Below are 22,986 nucleotides of genomic sequence, written 5' to 3' on the forward strand. Positions count from 1 at the left end.
GACAAGTGAGGTGTCCATTGAAAACTATCTCCTGTTGCCCTATTTACAGCTCTTGTTGGGGCACTGTGACTAATTTCTGTTGTGAAAAATGGGGTAGGGCCTGGTTTATTCAGAGCACGCTTGTTTGACAACCCATGCTGGGTTTCCACTTCCAGAACAGTAAGTGCGCACTCGCTTGCAGGTGTTTGCTTAGTCCCGTCCATAAACAAGAGCTGTACAAACACAGAGTTACCCCGGAGAGCCCATGCCTTGTCATGTCGCAAGAGGCAGAACAAGGGGAGAGGGAGGGAAGCTCTAGAGCTGAGGTGGTAGCAGTGGGATTTGACGTGTTGCAATTTGACCGCCCTGGATGCGTAGGTGTTGCTGCCACATTGATTTTGTAGAGAGATGGGAGACTTTTGAAGCTCTTGTATGGCAAGTCTCCCATGCTTGGGGGGCAAGAACAAACGGGTGTTTCCAATTGCAAGGCTGGCTGGAGCGATGTTGGTATGCTTAGTGGGTAGATGGAGTCAGCCAGAACAGGGCTTGGCAGTAACCTGCTTTCTAGCAGACCTTTCCTAAAGTTGGTGTGTCCTCCTGGGCCTTTTCCTGAGCCACCCTATGGGCAGCTTTCTCCTAAAACGGTCAGTTCATGCTTTGCAAAGATGTTCTCTGAAAAAGGGGTTGTTGGGAGACAGCTGATGCTGGCTCAGGAGAAGGGGTGATGGATGGAGCTTTCTGTCTGCCACCAGATCCCTGCTTGCTAGGTGCCCTGATATCTTTGAATAGCAATTGCAAGATTTATGAAATGAAGCTGGGGAAGCAAGTTGATGAAACACAGCTGGGATGAAGAGATGATCAGAGCAGGTTGAGTGCTGTGGGGTTTCCCTGCCCGCTGAACTGTTCAGCTCTCACTGATCAGGGCTACCAAGGCCTTATTGGAGGTGGTTTGGGGTCTCCATGGCTGTCTGGATTCAGGCTGACTCCCTGAATGCAAGAAGCATGTGTTTCCTGGAAATAAAGGCACTTGTAGGGAGTGTTTTGCTTGGGCATCCATAACCACGGGAAGGAGTGATTGCCTGGTTTTTGGCACAGAAAGGGAATATCGTCCCATAGTTGGCTGTTCCCACAGTGGCTGTGCTGCTTGGCTGGTGGATGGCTTGTTTGCTGTTATCAGGGAAACACTCTGGACCTGAAGTGCTTTTTTCCAGCCAAGGCAGCAGCTTTTGGGAAGCACCAGTAGCAAAGCGGCTCTCTCAGGTGGCAGCTTTTGGTGCACATGGTCTCCCTGGAAAGGCAGAATGATGCTGCTTAAGGAGTGAGGGTCACACTTAGTAAATACAGAGTGCACCACAGGGAAGGGAAAATCAAAAGTTCGGGTGAGGGAATTGAAAAATGTGAGAAGTGTGCTCTGAAAAGAGGCTGGGGTTGGGAAAGAAAGGGCAGTTTGGCAGTGGGTGAAGCAATGCTGGTCGCGAGCATCCCAGGATCATGCTGGGGGAGCAGGATGGAACTACAAGTTGCTTAAACCATATGGGCTGGTGCAAAGACACAGCCTCTGGTGCCATGAAGTCTTTGCACGAGACCCAAGTGCTAAAGGCTCAGCAACCTTTAGGAGGAAAATAAACATCGGCCATGAGCACGGTGGGGAGGTTCTGCATGGCTGGTGATGCATGGTGTGCTCTTGCAGAGGAACAAACTGGGGATGTGTCAAGAATCTCCCTATTACTCCATTTTCCTACTGAGCATTTTGACCAGATTCAGCAAACTCGCTGCCTCTTCCCACCAGAGAATGAGGGAGGGTTTTTTTCTCCTCAGGACTGTGTTTGCACTCACTAATGAAGGTGCCGAGGGCTTGTGTTCGCCGTGAGCTGGCACAGAAACACTTGCACCTTGTGCTGGTGGCTCCTGCACTGCCAAAGGTACCAGACAGACTGCTCCTGTTCATGTCGCTCCTGGATGTGCCTGGAAAGGCTGAGGGAGGTGCCAGCAAAGGGCATGGCAGGAGCCCAGGGCAGTGTTGATTTATTAGCTGGAGTCTCTCCCTTTTGGCTAAATCCCTTGTTGTTTCCATGCATATTAAAAAGTTGAGGATCACAGTGTTTGAGAGGAAAACTACAGCAGTGGCTCTGCTGGGCTGCGAATTTGTAGCTTGCTGGCTCTTCCCTGCCAAAACATGTGGTAGCCAAGCTTGGATTTGCTGAATGCTGACCTGCCTCACATTAACGCAGGGCAAGACCATGGTCATGGTCCAGAGATGATGCCTCAGGGTAACCATGTCCTTCTGTGTACTTGGAGACCCTGGTGGTGTTACAGGGCAAGGCACGTTGTATTGCCGGTGGGCCGCCAGCTCTGTAGTGACACCAGGGACCAGCAGACCCTGTCCTGGAGTGAGGACCAGCCCCTGAAGTGAAGAGTGGAGGGGGAAGGTGGTGATGCCTTTCCTCCATCTGGTGGGATCAGGGCTCACAGGGCAGGACTGCCTGGTGTAAGGGGTGTCCTACAGCCAGGGCTGAGCCAGCTCTCACTGTTAGGTCTTGTTGGTGGGGATTAACTTTGCTAAAGGCTCAGCCAGGTGGAATAATGGGCAACTGAATCCCAGGCTCCCTCCCAATCCAGCCTGGGGCTGCAGAAGGGTGACCCTCTTCCCACAACTGTGGTGTTAGGACTTTGTCCCGTCTTTCCCTGGAAGCCCCATCCCAAGGATCTTTCCATTCCCCTATCCCCTTCAAAATAGACCTCCGTGTCCCTCCCTTGCATGGACACAGGGCAATATATTGCCCTGCCTCAATACCCGTCTTATACCTTATATTTATATAGTCATGCCTGCATCTCTCCTTCACTTTTTTAGGGATGCCTGGGTACCTTTTGGGGGATGGTGAGGTGCTGGAGGACCACATGCCTTTCCCTGGCACAGGTAGCTGGGGGACCGGTGGCCTGTGCCACTTTATTGTTGTCTGGTAGGGAAGAATGAGAGTTCCCAGTCACCATCCCTGCAGCTCCTGCCCCTGGCCCCTTTTGACAAACCAAAAGCAATTCCCTGAATGAGTAATACTTGCAGCTTCTGGCCCATGACCTTGATGTTTTTCATCAGGAGCTGAAATTTGTTTAGCAGCAGCTATTTGCCACAGCCCATCACAAAGAGGCAATGAGATACCTTCCCTGCCCTGAAGCACTGACGGTTGTAGGAGGTGGGATGAGACATGGAGGGTGTGAGCAGCAGCTGAGGAGGGAGTGTCGGGGGGAGCATGGGGTCTGGGGCAGGGGTGGGGTGGTACATCACAGCCATGGGTCCTGGAATGACCCCCAAAATGGGGGGAACCTGCTCCTGTCATCCCAAGGCAGAAGAATGGCTCCCTTTCTCACTCATGCTGGCTCACAGTGAGATGAGCTTGCAGGGTCCCTTCCCCTGTTCTTTTCCCTGCCATGGACATGGGCCTCATCTCAGCCCTCAACAAAAGCATCCAAAAGCATTTTTGGCATGCCTTCCTCATCCCAGTGACATGCTGTCCATCCCAAGGTGGGACTGTGCACTGAGGCTGCCACTGCACTGGGGAAAAGCGTGTTGGCCTTTTCCAAACCTGTGCTCCCTGTCATGCTTACACGATTTCCGCAATGCAGCAGCCATTCCTCCAACTCCCTGAGGCCAGGGTGGGGGGCAAATTCAGCAGTTTCCATGCATGGCTGTGCTCTTTGCCACCCATATGTGAAAAGTGCTAGAAAAATGCCTGACAGCCACAGTCTGGCAGTGCGGGGACATGGCTGCCTTTATCTTTCTGTCTCAGCTGGCACCTGTGAGGCTCATGGAAGTGATGGGCTAAAGCCACAGGGCGAGTCACCGGCAGGGCTGGGGGCAGGGACATGGCTCCAGTCACTCTTGCCTCCTCTTCAATGGACTGATGCTGCCTCCAGGGCCTTGCAGGCTGGGAAGAGCATCATAGTGTCTCACAGATAGCTTGTTCCTGGGCGTGAAAATGCTTCCATGTGGCTGCTGCTGTGCCTGAAGAATAATGTTCAAAGCTGCCAAGAGGGTTTTCTTCCAAGGAGTGTGGGATTGCCAGTGCTCAGGAGTGATCCAAGATACACTATCAGCCCATAATACACTTCTGCAAGGCCTCTCCTGCACCCCTGGGTGCTGGTGTGCAGGCGTGGGGCAGCTCTGTGAAAATAGGACGCTGCAGAACTGCCATCCCTCCTGTGACGACGGCAGAAAAGCCCTGCCTGAGTTGGAGGGATTTCTTCCACAAGGCAATCGACCCTGGAGATAGGGGTGGCATGGCTGCAGTTCTGCATGGGAGAAAATTTATTTGGTAGTGGGAGATGGAGAAAACAGCCTGCTTAGTAGTGAGCTTAGTAGTGAATCCACAAGCTGCAGTGTTTTGGGGATGCAGGGCAAAAGATGGAGTAGCTAGATGATCTTTGGGCTTGCAGCTCCTGGTGGCAGTGCTTCTTACAGGGACAGAGAGGGTGATCAGCATGGGGGTGCCTCAGGGTCTGGTGGAGATTGCAGCAGGTCAGGCTGGTGGTGGAGGGGTGCATGTGCTGCCCACCCAGGTCTAAGCTGGGTGTGGCTTGTGAGCCAGGTGCCACCCCCACGTACCTCTGCTGCGTCCCCAGTGCAAGTTGGAGAGGGCTGAGCTACGTCCCTGCCACCTTATGGGGAGTGAGCCAAAATCTGGGATCTGCAGGCTGCCAGGGTACCCCGTTGCTGCAAGTACAGGACAGACCAGCTCCCCTCCACCTCCTGAACCAGACCAACTGCTCCAGCATTTGAGCGGCCAGGGGTCCAGCCATGCTCCCAGCCATCAACCTGATCTCCTGGCACTGCCTCAGCCGTGTCCCGCAGCAGTGGCTGGCTGGCTCCTGCTGACACTGTATCCTGCTGATACAGTGAGGGTGACACTGAAACCTGGAGGCGAAACCCAGCTGAAGGATTCATGTGTCTTAAGTTTCATCTGAAACCACAACACTGCTTATAGGTTTCTGTGCAAAGCTCAGCAAGCTCCTTCTGGCTCATGCCAGCACTTTGAGCAAATCTCTATTTATTAGTATTTGTTTTTCTTCAGGAATTTTGGCTGGGCCACGTGAACTGGCAGGCCTTGATTGGGCTGGGATGTACAGCTTGAACTGGTACCCCTGGGGCAAACGGGTCTCAGCGTGAGCCAGGGCAGACCTCACCTGTGCCAGTGCATGTGCTACAGCCCTTGGAAAGGTGTAGGTCTTTAGAAAAAAACTCAACAGCCTCCACTGGGAACTGCCAGAGACAGCAAAGGTGAGTTCACTACTAAAGCAGACATTTGGGGCTCCCAAGAGAAAACTCTCTTGCGTGTCCCTGAATTGCTGGGCTTTGAGCAGCTTCAATGACTACAGTGTGCACAGCAGGAGTGTTGCAACATGCTGGTGCCAAGTTTGGGGGTCACCCACACTGAGTTATCAAGGAGGCATGGATCCAGACCATGTGCATTGCCAACAAAAATACCTAACCTGGGCGTGGGGGTGGTGGACATAGATGGAGCACCAAGAGAGGAGCGTAGAGCTTGCACTGCCCTCTGCTTTGCCCAAGCTGCATCCATGCTGCCTTCTGTATCATATCCATCTCCAGTTAAAGCCTTGGGCTTCAGGTCACCTTTGCACTATCTGCTAGGACAGCCTGAACCTGCATTACCCACAAAAAGGTCTGCAAAGCCCTGAGAGGAGAACCCCCTGCATGAGCTCTGCCCATCCAGCTTATGCCTTCAGCCTGTGTATCTGCTTGGCTGTTGAAGCAGCCAGGAGGGCTGGGGGTCAGCATCTACCTTCCCATTGACCTTCTAGGGGCCCTGTGGTGGGAGCAGAGAGGCCCTAGCTGTGTTGCTAAGTCCTGTGGGTCCCACAAGCACTGTCATCCTGAATGCTGCTTCTGTGTCCTGTCACATCTCCTGGGACATGGGGAAAGGCTGGGAAGAGCAGAGTAGGTGAAAACTCATTACGCTGCTCTCTCTGCAGCTGCACAAAATACATGGAATGCTCTAAGGGTAGGTTTTGGTTTAATCTTTCCAGTGGGAGTGTGGCAGTGGTGTGAAAATTTCCCATATTCATCTTTAATCCACCTGGGATTTCAGCAGTAACATGTCCAAGGAGTGGTCTACGGACGCTGCCTGTGCTCTCTATGCACAGGTTGGGTCCTGCCTCTGCAGGGAGGTTTGCCCTGACCTCATTAAGCTGGGTCTTCAAAGGGGTGTTGCTGAGTGTCACACAAGACACATGACTGGGGATCACGTATCAGCTGTGCCAAGGTGCTTGCTCCTCTTGAGATGAACTTTGGCTCATGAGTCCCCAAGAGCTGCATGTCTCACTCTGTGGGAGATACTCCCTGGCAGAAGTGGCAATGCCAGACTGATGCCTGTGTTCAGGGGATGGGAAACATCAACTTTACCTTCCTCTCTTAAAGCAGAGATGACTCACAGTGGAGCTGCACTTGTGCTTTATGTGTCCTCTGGCTCAAGGGACATTTTTTTTTTTTTGCCTTACAAGGTGGAACAGCTCAAGCAAAAAGCACGGAGAGGCCCCCAGTACTCTCCATCCTCACCCCATCTCTCTTTAACCCCATCTATGGCTAAACCCCTGCTCCTAGGGCTCAGGTCACTGAGTCTGAAGTGCTGGCTCTGACCCTGCCATACCATGGCTGTGTGCTGGGGAAACAGCCGTGCTGGGAAAGGTAAGACTGCAGACAGAGGTGGGATGGTTGAGATGGCAGCAGCAAGGAAAGATGCAAATTCCTAAAGGGAAAAATGCAAGGAGTCAGGGGGTTTGTTGGGCACCATGGTGGGGCCATCTCTAGGAGCTGTGAAGACCAACAGACAGTCCCTGGCCAGCAAAGGCCCTTTTGGGCACATTTTTGAGGTGGCGAGCACACTAATGCCTAGCTGAGGGCCTCACAAAGTCCCACCTATCTTTTGTGTGCTTGTGTTGGCCAATAAATAATTGCTTTACACTTTAAGACTAAGCTTGTTTTCCACTCTTGGCAGGTTTGATTCATCAAGGCTCCCTTTAAGCAAGCTGGGCACAGTCCCACCATCCTGCTGCTCCTTCGCTCTTCCCCTGCCCTGAGCATCTCGTCCATGCTGGGACAGTGCTCGGGGTAGGGGGGGCTATGTGGGGCTGAGAGGGGATATCGCAGTATGTGTTGGACAAGGAGGACTGGCCACTGAGTTCTGTACACCCCTGCTAGCTGGCTTCTCTGCCTGTGCTAGCTCCTAGCTGCCTCATACCACCATCCTTCATCAAGCAGATCTCGCACAGGACATCCTTGCCCAGCACTGCACCAGGTGGCACAGCCTTTCCACCAAGATCTGGTGGTGTTCTGAAAGCAAGATGCCCTCTGCCAAGCAGGATGGACGGGCTTGGGGTGGGAATTGCTGGGTGTGGAGCTCTATTGCTTGGGCGATGCCAGTGGTCAGCCTTGATGGTCACAGTCCATCTGCCTTGCAGATCTCTCAGTGTCGGTGTTTGCTCCACAGGGGTCCGCGGCAATAATGCCAGGAATGGGATGTAGCTGTGTGTCCTGGCCTGAACTAAGGAATCTGACCTGAGAGCAGGTTTTCCTGCTCATGCCTTGTGCTGCCCATGTTGTAGCTTCATCTTGCTGCTGTCTTGCCTTATTACCTCCCATTGAGAGACCCTAAGATGTCCCTTTTTAGCAATGCCCTGTGCAGTGGAAGTGAGGTGTGAGACCACTGGCTTTGCTGGGCACCATCCCCATTGCAGCACTTCCTATGAGGGGGTTCAGGTAGCTTCCCATGTCTCAGCTTCTCCAGGGTAAAAAAACAGGGTAAGTGAGACTAGTTGTAAAGAAAGTTGCAGTGTTTTGAGAGCCCTGACCCCTTAGTGAGGCTGTTTTTCCACCATTGTAGTTGTCATTGCCAGTCACTGAGCTCTTCTGTGGTGTGAGCCCCAAGTGTTCCCAATGTAATGTTTCAGTCAGCTGTAGCATGAGATGCACAGGTTGGTCATGCAGCTGGGCTTGCTCTGCTAGGCGGAGCTCATCACAGGGATTCACCTCTTCCCTCCATATTCAAGAATGTGACAAGATAAAAATGCATGTTCCTGCCCCCACTTTCATCCTGAAATGTTCTCTGGCATGCCGGAATAACAAGAACAACAGATCTGATGATGTTGAGTTCTCACTAATTTGAGAATTGCCCACGGCACTTGAGAGGTCTGCACTGTGCACAATGCAGTGGTAGATAGCAGTGCTTGCACCCAGATATGCAGGAGGTGGTGTTGGCTAAGGGAATCAACCAGTTATGAGTAGGCTTAGCCCTTGGAAGAGGATCTCTATCAGTTCCCGTTTGTGTGTTACGAGATGCTACCTGGATGACTAGGTAATGTTTGCACTTGGCCTCATGAGCTGATCTTTCTCAATTTACTTTATATATTTCCTGCTTTCATCATTGATCCCAACGTGGGAAGGAGCCAGCCTCCACATGCAGAGATAGGAGAGTGCACAGCAACAGTTGAAGGTGCAGTGAGTACCTGGTTGACCTGAGAAAGGGAAGGTGAGAGTGGTCCCATGTTACATCCACAGTCTGTCTACTCTGTCTGTAGCTGCCCATGCCTGATGGCTCCGGGAAGATGTCAGCTGTCCTTGTCTTTAACACTTCATTAGCCTGGACCAAAGAGGCTGTAGAGGGGAAGATATGGAGGTGGCTGGACAGCAAGTGCTGCCCCAAAGCTCCAGCAGCAGATGAACAATAGATTAAAAAAGGTAAAATGTTGAAAAAGATGACAAGAAAGAGACCTGCTTGCTCAGATGCCTGACAGCCTGCCTTCCCCTGCCCTCGACACCCTGCTGATGTTTCTCCTATGTCCTGGCAGGAAAGCAGGAAAAGTGGTGGTGCAGGGAGAGCCTTCCCTGCCTGTCTTGAGGCACTCACAGGGCATCACCAGGTTGCCTTAGTAGTACTCCTTGCCTGGGCTCTGGGGTGAATACTACTGCTTCTGCTCTGATCAAAACCAGACACTCAATCTTTTTGGCAAAGATTGTCTGCCAGGCAATGGATCCCCTGTAAGACACAGTTTCTGAGCAGGAGGAGTGGCACTAACACCAGAGGTCTGTTGCTGATTTGGACAAGGCAGCCAAGTTCTTGGCTGGTGCAAATTGCTTGGGCTCCCTCCCTTCACATGGTGTGGACCATTTCTGTCGTGGCTTTAACTGTGCCTGATCTTGTGCATGTAGATCATGCCTAACATTTGTGGTAACTAATAAATATGACAGGAAAATACTGGCAAATATTTTACCTTGTCAAGAACATACAGTGATGTCCATGTAATTAAGTCAAGTGGTGACTATCACTGTAAATGTCACTGCTACCTGTCTCCCTATATATGTGTACCTGTAACACTTTCCATTGCCTTTCCTTAGCCAGGCACTGGACCCCAGAAACAAGGGGAGGAAACACATTCTTTACTCTGTTAGAGCTTGGGGAGGGTTGTACACCATTATGGGGCTTCTGGGGGGCAGCTGGTCCCTGCAGAGGGTGATCTTGGACTTGCAACATGCAGCTGCCTCTCCTCTGTAAGAGCTCCCCTAAATTATCCTGACTCTAGTGGGTGCCTTAGTGTCCCCACAGCAGCAACCAAATCTTTTCTACACTGGGCTGTAGGTGACTCAGGCATTGCTGCACCTGCATCTTGTGGTCTTCTGCCCTGTGACCCTCCCTGCACAGCCCGAGGCACAGCAGCTCCATCACGGCACTTTTCAACTGAGGCATGGACAGCCTGTGTCAGGCTCTCCCAGGATGCCTGGGGACGGGGACTGCTGTGGGACGGGGACAACTCTAACCCCAGTGGCCTTTCCCATCTAGGAAACATGGTGTTAACTGCCCTGCCTTCTATACAGTGCACAGCAGGGGAATCCCCCAAATTCCCAAAATACTCCATTCTGAGAATGGAGATGTTTAAGCCAAATACCCACCATTTCCATCCCCCTTAATTTCAGGCAGGGGAGGGTACACAGTCTTGCTCTGTTGTCTCTTACAGCTAGCTTCTTTTCCTTCACTGGATGCTTTCCTATTTTTCCTTTTTACCTCTCTATCCCATCCTGTGGTTGCAGGAGACCCTTGCCACCTGCAGAGACCTGGGCCTAGGTCTCTCATGAAAGTTCAAGTGGACCTGAGAGGGCACTGAGGTGAAGGGCTCTCACCAGATCACCTGCTGAAGGCCCTCTGCCATGCCCTTTCTGATGCAAGTGACTTGCACCTTCTCTTTTGGATTATTTCATGCAAGGTGGGAAAACTTTCCAAAGAAGACATGTGGAAATCTCACCCATGGCCATCTGGTGCTCAGGGCGCCTGTTAGCCCAGGGGCTGATCTCTTCAGTTTTGGGTCTGATTTCTTCAGGGAGAGAAGGGATTTGAAAATGGATTCCCCTGATCATCAGCTGAAGACCACTGGGTGAAGGAGGTCAGAGCTGACTCCTTTGCTTTACATACAAAGCCTTCAGAGATGCACTGGTGGGCAAGTGCCTTGCCTGGAACCCTTCTTGTGCACTGCCTATGCTGTACCAACATAGTTGTTGCTTGGCCAGTAATGTGCCATTATTAATCTCTGTTGCTTGGCTTTGGGGAATGGTTTGGCCCTGAGAGTTTGCACTGTTCTCCTCCAAGCCTCATCATGTGGTACAAAGTGTATTCATTGTCATCAGTTCCCAGACCCAGGAAATCCCTGGTGCATGAAGGCTGGTGCTGGTCGTCTTTGCCTCTGCCAAGGCCCATGGAGGGCTCCCCTGCAGCCAGAGAGTTTCACTTCCCCTGTGCATTTAAGCAATTGTGTGTTGCTACCTGCAATGACAAAATCTCTGTGAGGCATCAGCCTGTGTATCAAAAGGGATTCTGGATTACAACACTGTCACTAAGGATTGCCAGGACCAACTGAGACCATTTTGACAAATTCTGTTGTCTTTTGTTTGACTTTGATGGGAGCTTTGTGTTAGTATGAGCTTCAAAGCTGATCTTAGTAGGAATAACATGACTCCATGATTATCTCCTCTTGTACAGGTTGCAGTGCAAAGTCTGTTTACATTGGTAATAAGCAGATATCTCCTGAAAGCACCATCTGTGTGAGACAGAGCTGTGGGTGGCACATCAGCCTTTTTGGGGAAAGCGTGAGTGGAAGCAATGCTTCAATGCTGTTTCACAGAAAGGCAGGATTTCATGTAGGCAGCACTGGGGCCAGGTTTCCCTGGTCATGCTGCAGAACCAGTTTCCTGACCGGATGAGCAGGAGGTGAAGCCAGCCCAGGTGTCCCATGGGTTGGCATCTCATGTCTGTCCAGGGAGTATAAAAGCCCACAGCTCTCTGCCAGGCACGGGGCCAGCCATCGTCGGGAACTCAGTGTCTTGTGCAAGAGCCCTCTTGATCTTGCATTACATGCATTATCTCCCTAGTGGCATGGGTTTGATTTCCATCTAGTGACTTGGTGAAATGACCTGTGCACCGAAAAGCCTTTCTGTACTGAATAAGCCCTAGATTACATCATTTTTGGAAGTGTGCTGGTTTTGGCTGGGATAGAGTTAGTTTTCTTCATAGTAACTACTATAGGACTATGTTTTGGATTTGTGCTGGAAACAGTGTTGATTACACAGGGATGTTTTTGTTATGTTGTGCCGGGCTTACACAGGGTCAAGGCTTTTTCCGCCTCTCACCCCAACCCACCAGCGAGTGGGCTGGGGGGGCACAAGGAGTTGGGAGGGGACACGGCCGGGACAGCTGACCCCAACTGACCAAAGGGATATCCCATACCATATGGCGTCATGCTCAGCATATAGAGCTGGGGGAAGAAGAAGGAAGGGGCAGGAGGGACATGTTCGGAGTGATGGCGTTTTTCTTCCCAAGTAACCATTACGCGTGATGGAGCCCTGCTTTCCTGGAGATGGCTGAGCACCTGCCTGCCCATGGGAAGGAGTGAATGAATTCCTTGCTTTGCTTTACCTATTAAACTGTCTTTATCTCAACCCATTAGTTTTCTCACTTTTACTCTTCTGATTCTCTCCCCCATCCCACCAGGAGGGAGTGATCAAGTGGCTGTGTGGTGTTTAGCTGCCAGCAGGGGTTAAACCACAGCAGGAAGAAAAGGAAGATGGGTAGAAGGAGTAGCTAAGGGCAAGCCCCTTGCCTCTGCCCCCCAACGCAAACCCAATTGCTAACGCAGCAGCCATTGAGCTTGGCAAGCTCCAAGTGTATCAATTTCTCCTGATGCCACAGCTGGGCTTCAGCATGTCAGTGTGTGGTACCTCCAATCCTGAGGATCTGTTTGATCTGACCCAAGGAGACCCTGGCTGTAAAAAAAGTCTCCTGAGTTATCCTCCCCTATCCCATCACCCAAGGAGGAAAGCTGTCTCCCTCCTCTGCCTGTGCACACTCATGAGCCCGTTCATGCCTGTGGTAACTCCTCCTTGACTCACTCATTTCTGCAGAACACATGGTGCGAAGTCCCTCCTTGGGTAAGGCTAGTTACAGGGAATGGTGCTCTGGCTCCCTTTTCACCTCTCATAACTCCCCCTTTTTATTTTCTTCCACAGGGCAAGGTTTCTGGGATTTTTTACCCTAAACCTGCTGCCAGCTGTGTTGGGATGTGCCAAAGGTATAACACCTCTCTGTCTGGGTATCATCTGTTTGGCCCACCTCTACATTCCCATGTTGACAGTTGTTGCTTCAGTAACTGAAGGGAAATGTGCCGGTGCACAAAATCCCAGCTCCTCTTGGATTCTCTTGTGGTCATTCTCCTGGGAAGGGCTATTAGAAACCACTTTGCTCCAAGGCTCAGAAATATCCTGTGAGGACTTACCTGCACTGCCCTTGCTGTTTCCTACATCCCATCTTGCTTTTCAGAATATCACCTTCCATTTAAAAGCCCAGCCCAGCAGCAAAACCAACCCCCAGGGAAGGCATTTCTTTTGTTACACATTTCAGTCTCCCCGCCGGTACAAGAAACTTCTCCTCTGCAGATCTGACACAATGGACCAAGCTGTTCCCAGCATTTCTTTGCCTCTGGGCCTTTCCATGATACTTCAAAGAACAGCTTAAACCTCACTGTTTATTTTCAGTGTATCTCCCCTATAGATTTATTGCTTTTCCTTTGTGATGTATGCCATTATCACTAAAAACAGCAGCAGTAACAAATTAATTTCACTGACATCTGTGCTGATTTGATCTGATCCTGCTAGGCATGGTGGAAATTTTGCAGACGTTTTCTGCCCTGAAGTGCTTGCAAACTCAAAATCCTGTCCAAGACCTGTTGAAGCTCATTGAAACACTTGTACTAAAACCACAGGTAGCTTCAGGGATCTCCAAGAGGAAGGTTTTCCAAGCGAAAGAGCAGGAAACTGCTGTCCCTATGGTGGATTTACTGGAAATGTTGGATCTAATTTAATGAGATTTTTGGGCTTTAAAAACTGTGAATCCCAAATACTTTTCCTGGAAATATCTGAACATTGGGGCACTGAAATGGGATCTTTGGTCTCTCTTATAAGTCTTGGGGGCATCTCTGGCACCAGATTCAGCACAGCATTCATACTTGGTTTTGGTTTCCACCTTCTGGTGTGAAAATTGCTCTATTACTGTCAGCATTCCAACATTCCCCATGACTATTTCCAGCTGATTTGAAATCAGAAAGTGTCAGAAAAGAAAACCAGGCCTTTTTTGAGCAATGTATTCAAGAGAAGTTTCTCATTTCTCCCCTCCAAGGTGTGTTACAGCAGTGGGTGGACACCCCCTGCCTCTGGGCAACCCAATTAGAGCCAGATGAGGTTAACGGTGAGATGATAGTGGCTATAGGTCCGTTTTCTGCAAGACTGTGGTTTAACCCCTGCTGGCAGCTAAACACCACACAGCCACTTGATCACTCCCTCCTGGTGGGATGGGGGAGAGAATCAGAAGAGTAAAAGTGAGAAAACTAATGGGTTGAGATAAAGACAGTTTAATAGGTAAAGCAAAGCAAGGAATTCATTCACTCCTTCCCATGGGCAGGCAGGTGCTCAGCCATCTCCAGGAAAGCAGGGCTCCATCACGCGTAATGGTTACTTGGGAAGAAAAACACCATCACTCCGAACATGTCCCTCCTGCCCCTTCCTTCTTCTTCCCCCAGCTTTATATGCTGAGCATGACGCCATATGGTATGGGATATCCCTTTGGTCAGTTGGGGTCAGCTGTCCCGGCTGTGTCCCCTCCCAACTCCTTGTGCCCCCCCAGCCCACTCACTGGTGGGGTGGGGTGAGAGGCGGAAAAAGCCTTGACCCTGTGTAAGCCCGGCACAACATAACAAAAACATCCCTGTGTAATCAACACTGTTTCCAGCACAAATCCAAAACATAGTCCTATAGTAGTTATTATGAAGAAAACTAACTCTATCCCAGCCAAAACCAGCACAGTGGCGTGTAACCCTCCCTCCAGTTTGGGAATCCTGCAGGTGGGATTGGAGCCAAAAGGTAGGGCTTGGCTGAGATCTGCTCCTCTTGGGCTGGCTCAGGGATGGAGGTGCACTCTGTGGGCACATTTGCCATGTGAGTGCCACATGTGTCCTTAAGAGAAGGAGAGAATCTTCATCTTCCTTTCCCTTCCTTGCTGTTAATTTTTCTTGATGTAAGAGAGCTGAGTGCTGGCTCATTGGGCAGTGACCTGAGTTTTATATAATGTGTTGTGCAATGCACTTTATGCAATCAGAGGTTTATTGTGTAATTTATTTGCAGGGCATTTGCTGAATGAAGGACAGACCTGATTCCTGTTATATGGGAGAAGGCTAAGTGGAGGGGCACAGATGGGTTTGCTGTTTCTCGGCTGCTCAGTCCCTGGGAGGGTGTAGTGTTAGAGATCCAGGAGAGCAAATCCATGCAGCTGTGGGTTTGATGGCTCTCAGCTTATGTCCATCTCCAAAAAGGCCTCTCCGTTCTCATTAAAAAGAAAGAAGGCAGGCCTTGGATTTGTCCTCCTGAAGGCTAGGTCTAAAAGGGGCTCAGCTGCTTCCACTTTCCACCAGTTATAGTGGGAGTCTCAGGCATGTCTTTCCCCTTTGATACCTCAGAGACATGCTTGGAGTTAGCCCTTCCCATTTCCTCATCAAGGGGGCTGGAGCACCCCTAGAAGGTGGGTAAGGAATATGAGGTGAGGATGCGATTCAGGCTGTGAGCTGAGGATATGACCCTTGCGGCATGAGACTGAAATCCAATTCCTCCTGGCAGCTGCAGCCTGAGAGCACAAATAGTGCCTGCTGTTCATGTTGCCCACTGAGGTGGTTAATCCATCAGTGGGGCCTCATCTGTGCTCCAGGAGTGGAAGCATCCACACCCAGGCTGCAGCAGAATAGCTAATGGGCTGGAAACAGCCAATGCAGATGCCAAATGGAAGAAAAATAGCTATGGGGCCCTCTCATGAAACAGGGTCTGGCTCAGCACTGCTGGCTCATTGCATGGCCAGAGCGTGAGTTGTCCTGAGGAGTGGTCAAATCGGGTGCTACAGCATCCCAGAGCCTCACCAGTACTCCCATTAATCCTCTCCAGCCTTTCTCCCCTCCTGTTAAAGGAGAATTTGGGCCCTTCTTGCTGAGATTGCTAGGGATGTGCTGCAAGCATGACAGTGGCCATGGCATGGCATGGCATGGCTTGCGCAGCCTGGTGAGGTGAGACTGCCCCACCCATCTCACTAAGCACCAGTGCCCTTGCGATACTCTTTCATGCTACAGAAGTTGTGCACGTGCGATAAGTTGGGATTTTATATTCTTTTGTGTTCCCTTAAATTAGAATTATTTCACAACGGCAGGAGAATCTGACACCTGGCTATCTCTGAGCCAGAAGGCTGGCAGGATTGTTAGGCATGTGAGCAATGTCCTGCATGAAAAACTACAGTGGAGAAAGCTGTAGGACTTTGGGTGGTAAAGCACTCACTCTTCAGTCAGTTCAGCTCTAATTAGTAAGGAAGAATCTAGTGATTAGGAGGTCCTGCTACAAAGAAGATATACAGACAATTTGATGGACCTTTGCTCTGTCTTTACCTGTGACTTGAACTAGCTGAGAAACTTGATGTCAGTTAAAATAGTCTTCAGCATGAAGACAAATAAAAGAGGGAAATTTAATGAGATGGGCATTACCAGATCCTTCATGGATCTGCTTGGCTTGTCCTCACCACCTCTGCAGAAGGTGAAGTGCCCTGGTCTCACCAGCAAGCACGGCCTGTAGAGGACGCTGTACATGAGACATCCCACAAAACCCTTTTCCATGGGGCATTTCAGAGTAAAGGAATTCAGTCAAAAGTCTCCAGACTTTATTCTTTTGACTAAGCTAGAAAATTTCCCGAGACTTCCTCTTTGTCCAGCCGCCTGTTTCTTGCTCCTATTTTGCATTGAATTTCAGCTTTCATGGAAGCGTGTATGAAAAGCCAGGGTAACTCTGACGGGTCTCCTGGTCACTGTTCTTGAGAGACACCGTCACTTGTTTTATCTGCCTCACCCACCAAGTAGCCAAGGCGTAGAGTCCAGGTAGGTACTGAAGCTTCACCTTGCTGGGAGCTCACAGGGTCACTACCCTCCACAGGTGAAATGTGAAGTGAAACCAGGTGTTGCGTCAAGATGAGATCTTTGCAGTGAGGCGTTTTGTGCTGGGTAACGGATCAGGCATTAAGAAAGCTGTGCTTTTCACTTTTGCTTCTGGGAATCCCTGCAGGAACTTCCTTGTTCCTCAGAGATAACTGAAGCTGCACAGTGTCAGCATTGCAATCACATGCCTCATTTGCACAGGTTGTTATGAGACATGTGCTGTTTGGGCTGCATCTTGCAGACTGTCAGCAAGGAATCAGAAGGTGTTGGGAGAATTTCACACTCAGAGCAGAGATTTAATTAAAAAATAAATTATGTGACTCATTGCAGATGGAATAGAGGTTGTCAGTGAGTTGTCTACTGTGGTGGTCAAGTGTCCCTGTGGAAAGGCTGAGCTAAGTACTGTTTGGAATAATTAAAATGTTTTTTCCCTTGCAGATGGCATTATGGAGTTCCATCTGCCAGTGTTAGAGACCACTGTACAGTCACTGTGCCCAACCCTGTCAGCTCTTTTCTCATCGTTTTCGTTAGCTCTGACCAGAGAGAAGGAATAACATTTGAAGACAATGGCGCAGGTTTCAATGTGGTTGCAGGGATAGTCCTCTGTATAAACAGGGGAGAGGCAGACAAACAGATGAGTAGACCGCAGCTGTATAGAAAACGCTTTGCAGGTCGTATAGTAATTATCAGCTGACCGTAAGTCAACAGAGTCATGGTGTTGCAAAAAAGAAAGGAAAAGTTAAACATCCTTGGGATGTACAAACAGAAGCATTGTTTGTAGGACACATGAAATCATTCCAACAAACTGTTGGTGTAGACCATGCCTTCATGGCAATAATATGACGAACTCTGGGCATTACCCTTCAGAAAAGATATGTACCAGTAGGAGAGAGCCCAGAGGAATGCAACAGAAGTGACTGGAGGGTGAAGAAACATCATGCGTGGAGAAGGACTCATGAGGCTGGGATCGTTTAGTCTAGAGCAATGATTGTTTGGACTGTGGTCTATTGTATTTTGATCTATTTTTAAAGGGTCTGGAAAAGGCAACTAAGAAAAGCAAGTTTCTGTATGCTTTAGAGATGTCTACAGATATCTCTAGAAAGGTCTGCACTTGCAGAAGAACTTAGTGTCAAACACTGAAGTGAGAGACAGTGAATGATTGCTGTTGCACAGAGAAGACTGAAAGGGGCACAGGGTCAATTTTTAAATGCATGAATTTTAAAATGAATTTTTAAATGCATAAAACACAAGAAAGAATCTGTTCTCTAAGGTGGAAGGGCAGAAATTTAGGAGAGTGCATTATAGCAACGGAGACTGAAGGAGTGAAATCTTATGAATAGTAGGATCACTAGGTGCTGGAATGTGTCATCTGGGCAGGCTTGAGATTTCTGGCACGGGAATCTCAAAGAACAGGCTAGATAAACATCTCTGTGATCACAAGGATAGGGCTGATCCCTTCTTGGCACTCTCAAGGTCACTTTGCACCCCAATTCTCTATGGTTGTGTAACTAACTAGTGGTAATGTATGGTCACTGTTATTTAATATATTTATAAAAACAGTTGAGAAGGGAGTGAGCAATGAACCAGTTGTCACTTAACTGCTTACTTCCTTTTCTGGATTAGTAAAAGTATATTGAGTAATACTAATCCACTAATCCAGCCCCAGGTATTGACAAATTGTGAGGCAGACCTCCCCAGGTCTATTTTGCTATGATTCCACATCACAAGACTGGCATATTGATTCTGAGTGTTAAACACAGTGGCCTCAGATACTCCTTTTTTACAGCACCTGATTTGATCCTAACTTTTCACAGTGCTGACAAATAAACCTTCCTGAACATCATCCAACTTTCCCCTAATCTGCACCATCTTGAATTTTACCTGGTAGCAGCAAGACAAAAGGTAATTTCAGGAATAGCAGGCAGAAGCCTTGGCTGTGATGTTACTGCTGCTGTTTGACAAGGATTTGATTCCTCTAAAAACACTTGCTGTGGCTTGAAGGAAGTAAAAGCTGCAGTTATTTACAGCAATATTTCTATTTGCTAGTGAGAAGAGATGTTTGAAAGCCAGTCAAAGCCTTGTTGTACATGTAACTTTTTTAAAGCGGCGGTGTTTCTTGCAGAAGACCTCATTAAGAGGTAGGAGAAAGAGTGGAAGAGCTGATGATCTTGGAAGGAAGTTTGAGGACAGGGTACTTAATAAGGATGAGCCAGGCAAGGTGGGTCACTTGCACTCTGCATGGGTGGATTCAGGACCACTGCAATTGCAGTGCAAGGGCAGGGGCTTGATTTCTTTTGCTATTTTGGTTCTATTCCAGTTACATTCACTGAGTTCATCTGCAGTTTTAAAAGCTTCTTGTCTCTCCAATTCTTGACCGACGTATCTAAAAGGCTTGGGTAAGTCAAGGGACAATTTAGAAGTGGGGCAGTCACTATTATGTCTCTGGTATGCAATAGCTGATTGCTCCACATTAGCTTGGCAGCACTGATGAAAATGCATCTCACCTCAGTGTGGACAGCACTCGGGGCACTTACATGTGCTGCCTGATTTTTCTTAAGAGACTCTTTTAATCCTGGTTCGTGGAGAAGGAGTTTCCACTCCAGAGGGTTTCCGAGATATCTTTGCTCAGGACTTACAGGGCAACATAATCAAAGGCAAAGTTATTTTCTGGGGTGTTAAAGTAAGCAGAAAGCAAACAGTGTTTCATGCTAACTGCAACCCCTTTGCAGAACGGCCTTGCAGGGATTACTGCTCTAAATTGGCTCACCCTTTTGCCCAAATTAGTAGAAGAGCTGCTACAAGTACCACCAGTAGCTAAGAGGCTTCACAATTGGCAGTACCATTTCCTTGTTGAAGAATCCTTATGGGCATGTCGGGAATAAACTCATAGGTTAAATGGACAAACACAAGTGCTATTAATAAGTCCTATAAAATAAAAGGAATCGTCTAAGCCTATTATTAAAGACAAAGTCATCTAAAGACTTGTCTTGATATAGTAAATTTCAGTAACTAGCCAAAGCACAATCAAATCCTCTGGTTTTCTTTCCCACTGAAATTTTTTTTGTGTTTCATCTCCAGGAAAACATGTCCCACGCATGAGATTAACCGGGATATACTGAATTAACCAGAATGTACAGAAAAGCCATTAACATCTGGTGTTGGCCTGATTCATGGGCAGTAGTTTAAATGGTTTGCCCCACCCAGAGTGCAGAAGTGTCTGATATGTCATTTTGCTGAAACTTTGCTGAGTCTGACAATTGTGCTATGTGATAAACTCTTTTATTTCTGTTATTCCTCTTGCCGGGGTTGTTTGCAGAAAGGGTGTGATGAGTACTGAAGGATTAGGATAGAGGACACATTTACATGTTCAATTCAGAGGGTTTTTTAATAATAATTTCTTTCAAAAGACCCAAAGAAGAAAGAAAATGCAATTCTTTTATACTTGTCTGGATTTGAAGCAAGCTGTTGTGTTGCCTCCATGTCCTTGCAATGAGTCAGTGTCCTTGTGGCATTGATTTGTTGAAAGTTGCAGCTCTTGGCTTTGTGGACTCTTTCATTCTTACAGAAAAGACTTTTGCTTCTCTTTATTTCCTGACTAGAGTAATTATCTGAATGGATTTCAGTTTGGTGAGATGCTATTCTAGATTTTTTAGGGTCTTACAGGAGTGGAGATTTTGTCCCAGATAAACTGGACAAACTTTACTAATTGTATGAAAGTCCTCCAGCATGCAAGTTGTCTTTTTAATGACATGAATTCTGGAAGAAAATCTTGACACTTAATTTCTTTTTAAAAATCCCACCATCTTATCTTCCTAACATCCTTCAGCTCTTTCTGAATTTTCTAAGGAAGTTGTTTACATGCTGTCAGACAAATAATTTCCTCATTCTTATAAATACTCTGTATTCTCGTGGTGATCATGCTAACAATTATTTTTAGGGAGTTTGCCATATGCAACATAAACCTGTCCAGATTTACATAAAAAAGCAATGAAGGGGTAATTACACAGAACTTTGTATAAGCTAAAAAGCATACACACTAAACTTCTTCAGAGAGCTTTGCACCAAACTCATTTATGGAATAACCAAGGCTAGCGAAAGTCTTAAATCAGAAAAATAACCAACATCTGTAGCAACTTTTCCAGGCTTCTCTCAGATTGAGATATTTGGGGAATAGAAAGTGCTTCTACAAGAACATACTTTTCATACAAAATCTGCAGTACCTTTTGCCTATACTTAAACTAGTGCCTTTCTCAAAGTAGCGTCTTTCTCAAACAAGTATCTTTCTCGAGCAGACCGTAGGCTCGTGTTTTTCTGACACAGCTAATGGCTGTAATGGCTCTAATAACATCCTCCTACATCTTTTCTCCCAGCCAACAAGCCACATAATATTTCTTACACAATAGTATCTCCCTGAGAAACATAAATATCTTACAAAGCTTGCTTTCCTCATGTTTGTGTCTACACTAAATCTGATGTCTTGAATGTGTAGGAGTTGCCTTCCCGTAAGAAGACATTAATTGCCTCCTTGCCTTTTGGACCAAAGGGTCCCCAGTTTTATAACCTACTACGTAGAACAGGTTTATAAGTTGTATGTAAAGGTTATTTTTCTGGCTTGTGATTGAGTTCAGGTGAATGTCTTGCTCTGCTGTTTTACATCTAAATTACTACACAGTCCAGAACGACATCTCAGCTGGGAAGTGGCAATTAGCTGAGAGATTCCTAACTACATAGCAAGCTGCCTGTGGTTGTTTGGGTTCCCTTGTCCACACTGGTACAAAGAAGGTTGAATTCCTCATGGTTTCCAAAATACCCCTCCAATATGCAAGCACCGGGTTTTTAACCCTTTCCCAGCAGTGCCCCAGTTTGCACACTCCTCTGAGCTGGGCAAAGACAGGTCTCAAGAGGCTCAGCAAGGGTGGGCCTTAGCACCAGAGACCCAGGGAGTGACAGGTCCTGGTGGACCCAGTGCTGTGGAGGTGGGAGGTCTCAGGCAACACCACTGAGCCACTCGTTGGATTGAGCTGGAGACAAGGTGTTGTGGCTGCACTGGGAAGCATGAGTAGTGGAGGAGTCTTTCTGCAGGAGGAATTGAGCTGGGGGGACTTCCATTAAGCAGCTTGTTGGGGACATTGGGGCTGGCAGTACTAAATCCTGCCCCTGTGCAGGATGGGAAGAGATATGTTGGACTGAGCATGGAGAAGAGGAAAAAAGTTGGAGGTGGGCCTGATTAGCTTGTTACTTGAGGGAAATTCTAGCAGCCATGCTAGCTGGGTAGGTGGGTATGAGGAAGAAGGATACAAGGCCAGAGGCAGGGAGCTGTGGAGCTGATGGTGAAGGATGTCCCACATGCTCTGCCTGCAACTGGGGGAAGACTGGGAAGCTATTGAGGTTAGGTGGTAACTGCTTCTGTCTCAAAAGTCAAAAGCAGGGACACAGCAACCCATGCAGCTTTGTGCTGAGTGGCCTGTTGTAGCTGAGGAGGGGTTTCTGAAAGATGGACCCATTCCCAAAGGACTCTGTTCCTTCAGTGAGGGGTATGGGAGATCATCTTGGGTGCAGGCTACATAAAATAAATGGAGAAAGGGGTGGGGTGGCTCACATGGCTCAGTTTGGGTGCAGACGATGCTAGGCTTGGCCCTACATTTCGGTATGAACCTATTCCTTGGGTACATGCCCAACTTTTGGATAGGTCTCCTCCTTGAACCCCTTCAGACTATTGCAGCAGTAGCCTGATGTGACAGATGAGTGTCTCCAGCCTGGGAAAATATCCTTCAGTCCCATGAAGATGTGAATCTTGCTTGATGGTCCAGGTTTATGCTACTCAATGCCAACTCTGGAGGCATTCCCTGGGGGAGGGAACAGCATGAAAAAAAATCACTGTGAAGATAACACCTGAATTCTCTTTCTTCCAGCTGCTGATGAATAATGCTCTTCCATCATAAGCTGGCAGGGTCCCTTCAGTGCAGAGCGACTGAGGACAAGGTAAGGTGACGCTGTGCTGGGAAGGGTTTGGGTTCATGGAGGCAGGCTGGCCCTGGGTGCCTGGGTCTGGTAGCAGAACTGGGGATGGCAAGGTAGACAGGGACCCTGTGGGAAGCTAGAGCAGAGGGGTACTCCTTCCAGCCCTCCTCACTGAATCACCTGCATTTTGTCACCTGGGAAATTAGTCAGGGAACTGTACTGACAGGGTGACAGCAACAACTTGCTTCTTCCTTTTACCCTGCCTGTCATGCTCTTGCAGGCTTTCTATCAGGCCCCGCTAGATTCCTGAATCTAGCATCACCCCTGATGCTAGGTGTGCATGCCGAACATGTGCATTTCTCTGGTTCCCAGCCAGGGCCTCGCACTCTTGGGCTTATTCTGGCCCAGCACTGGGAGAAAGGTCTGTGCTATAAATGTGTACCAGCTGGTGGAAACCATGAAGTCCAGATCAATGTGGGCAGA

The sequence above is a fragment of the Phalacrocorax aristotelis genome, chromosome Z (genome assembly GCF_949628215.1).
Source record: "Phalacrocorax aristotelis chromosome Z, bGulAri2.1, whole genome shotgun sequence".
NCBI lineage: Eukaryota > Metazoa > Chordata > Aves > Suliformes > Phalacrocoracidae > Phalacrocorax > Phalacrocorax aristotelis.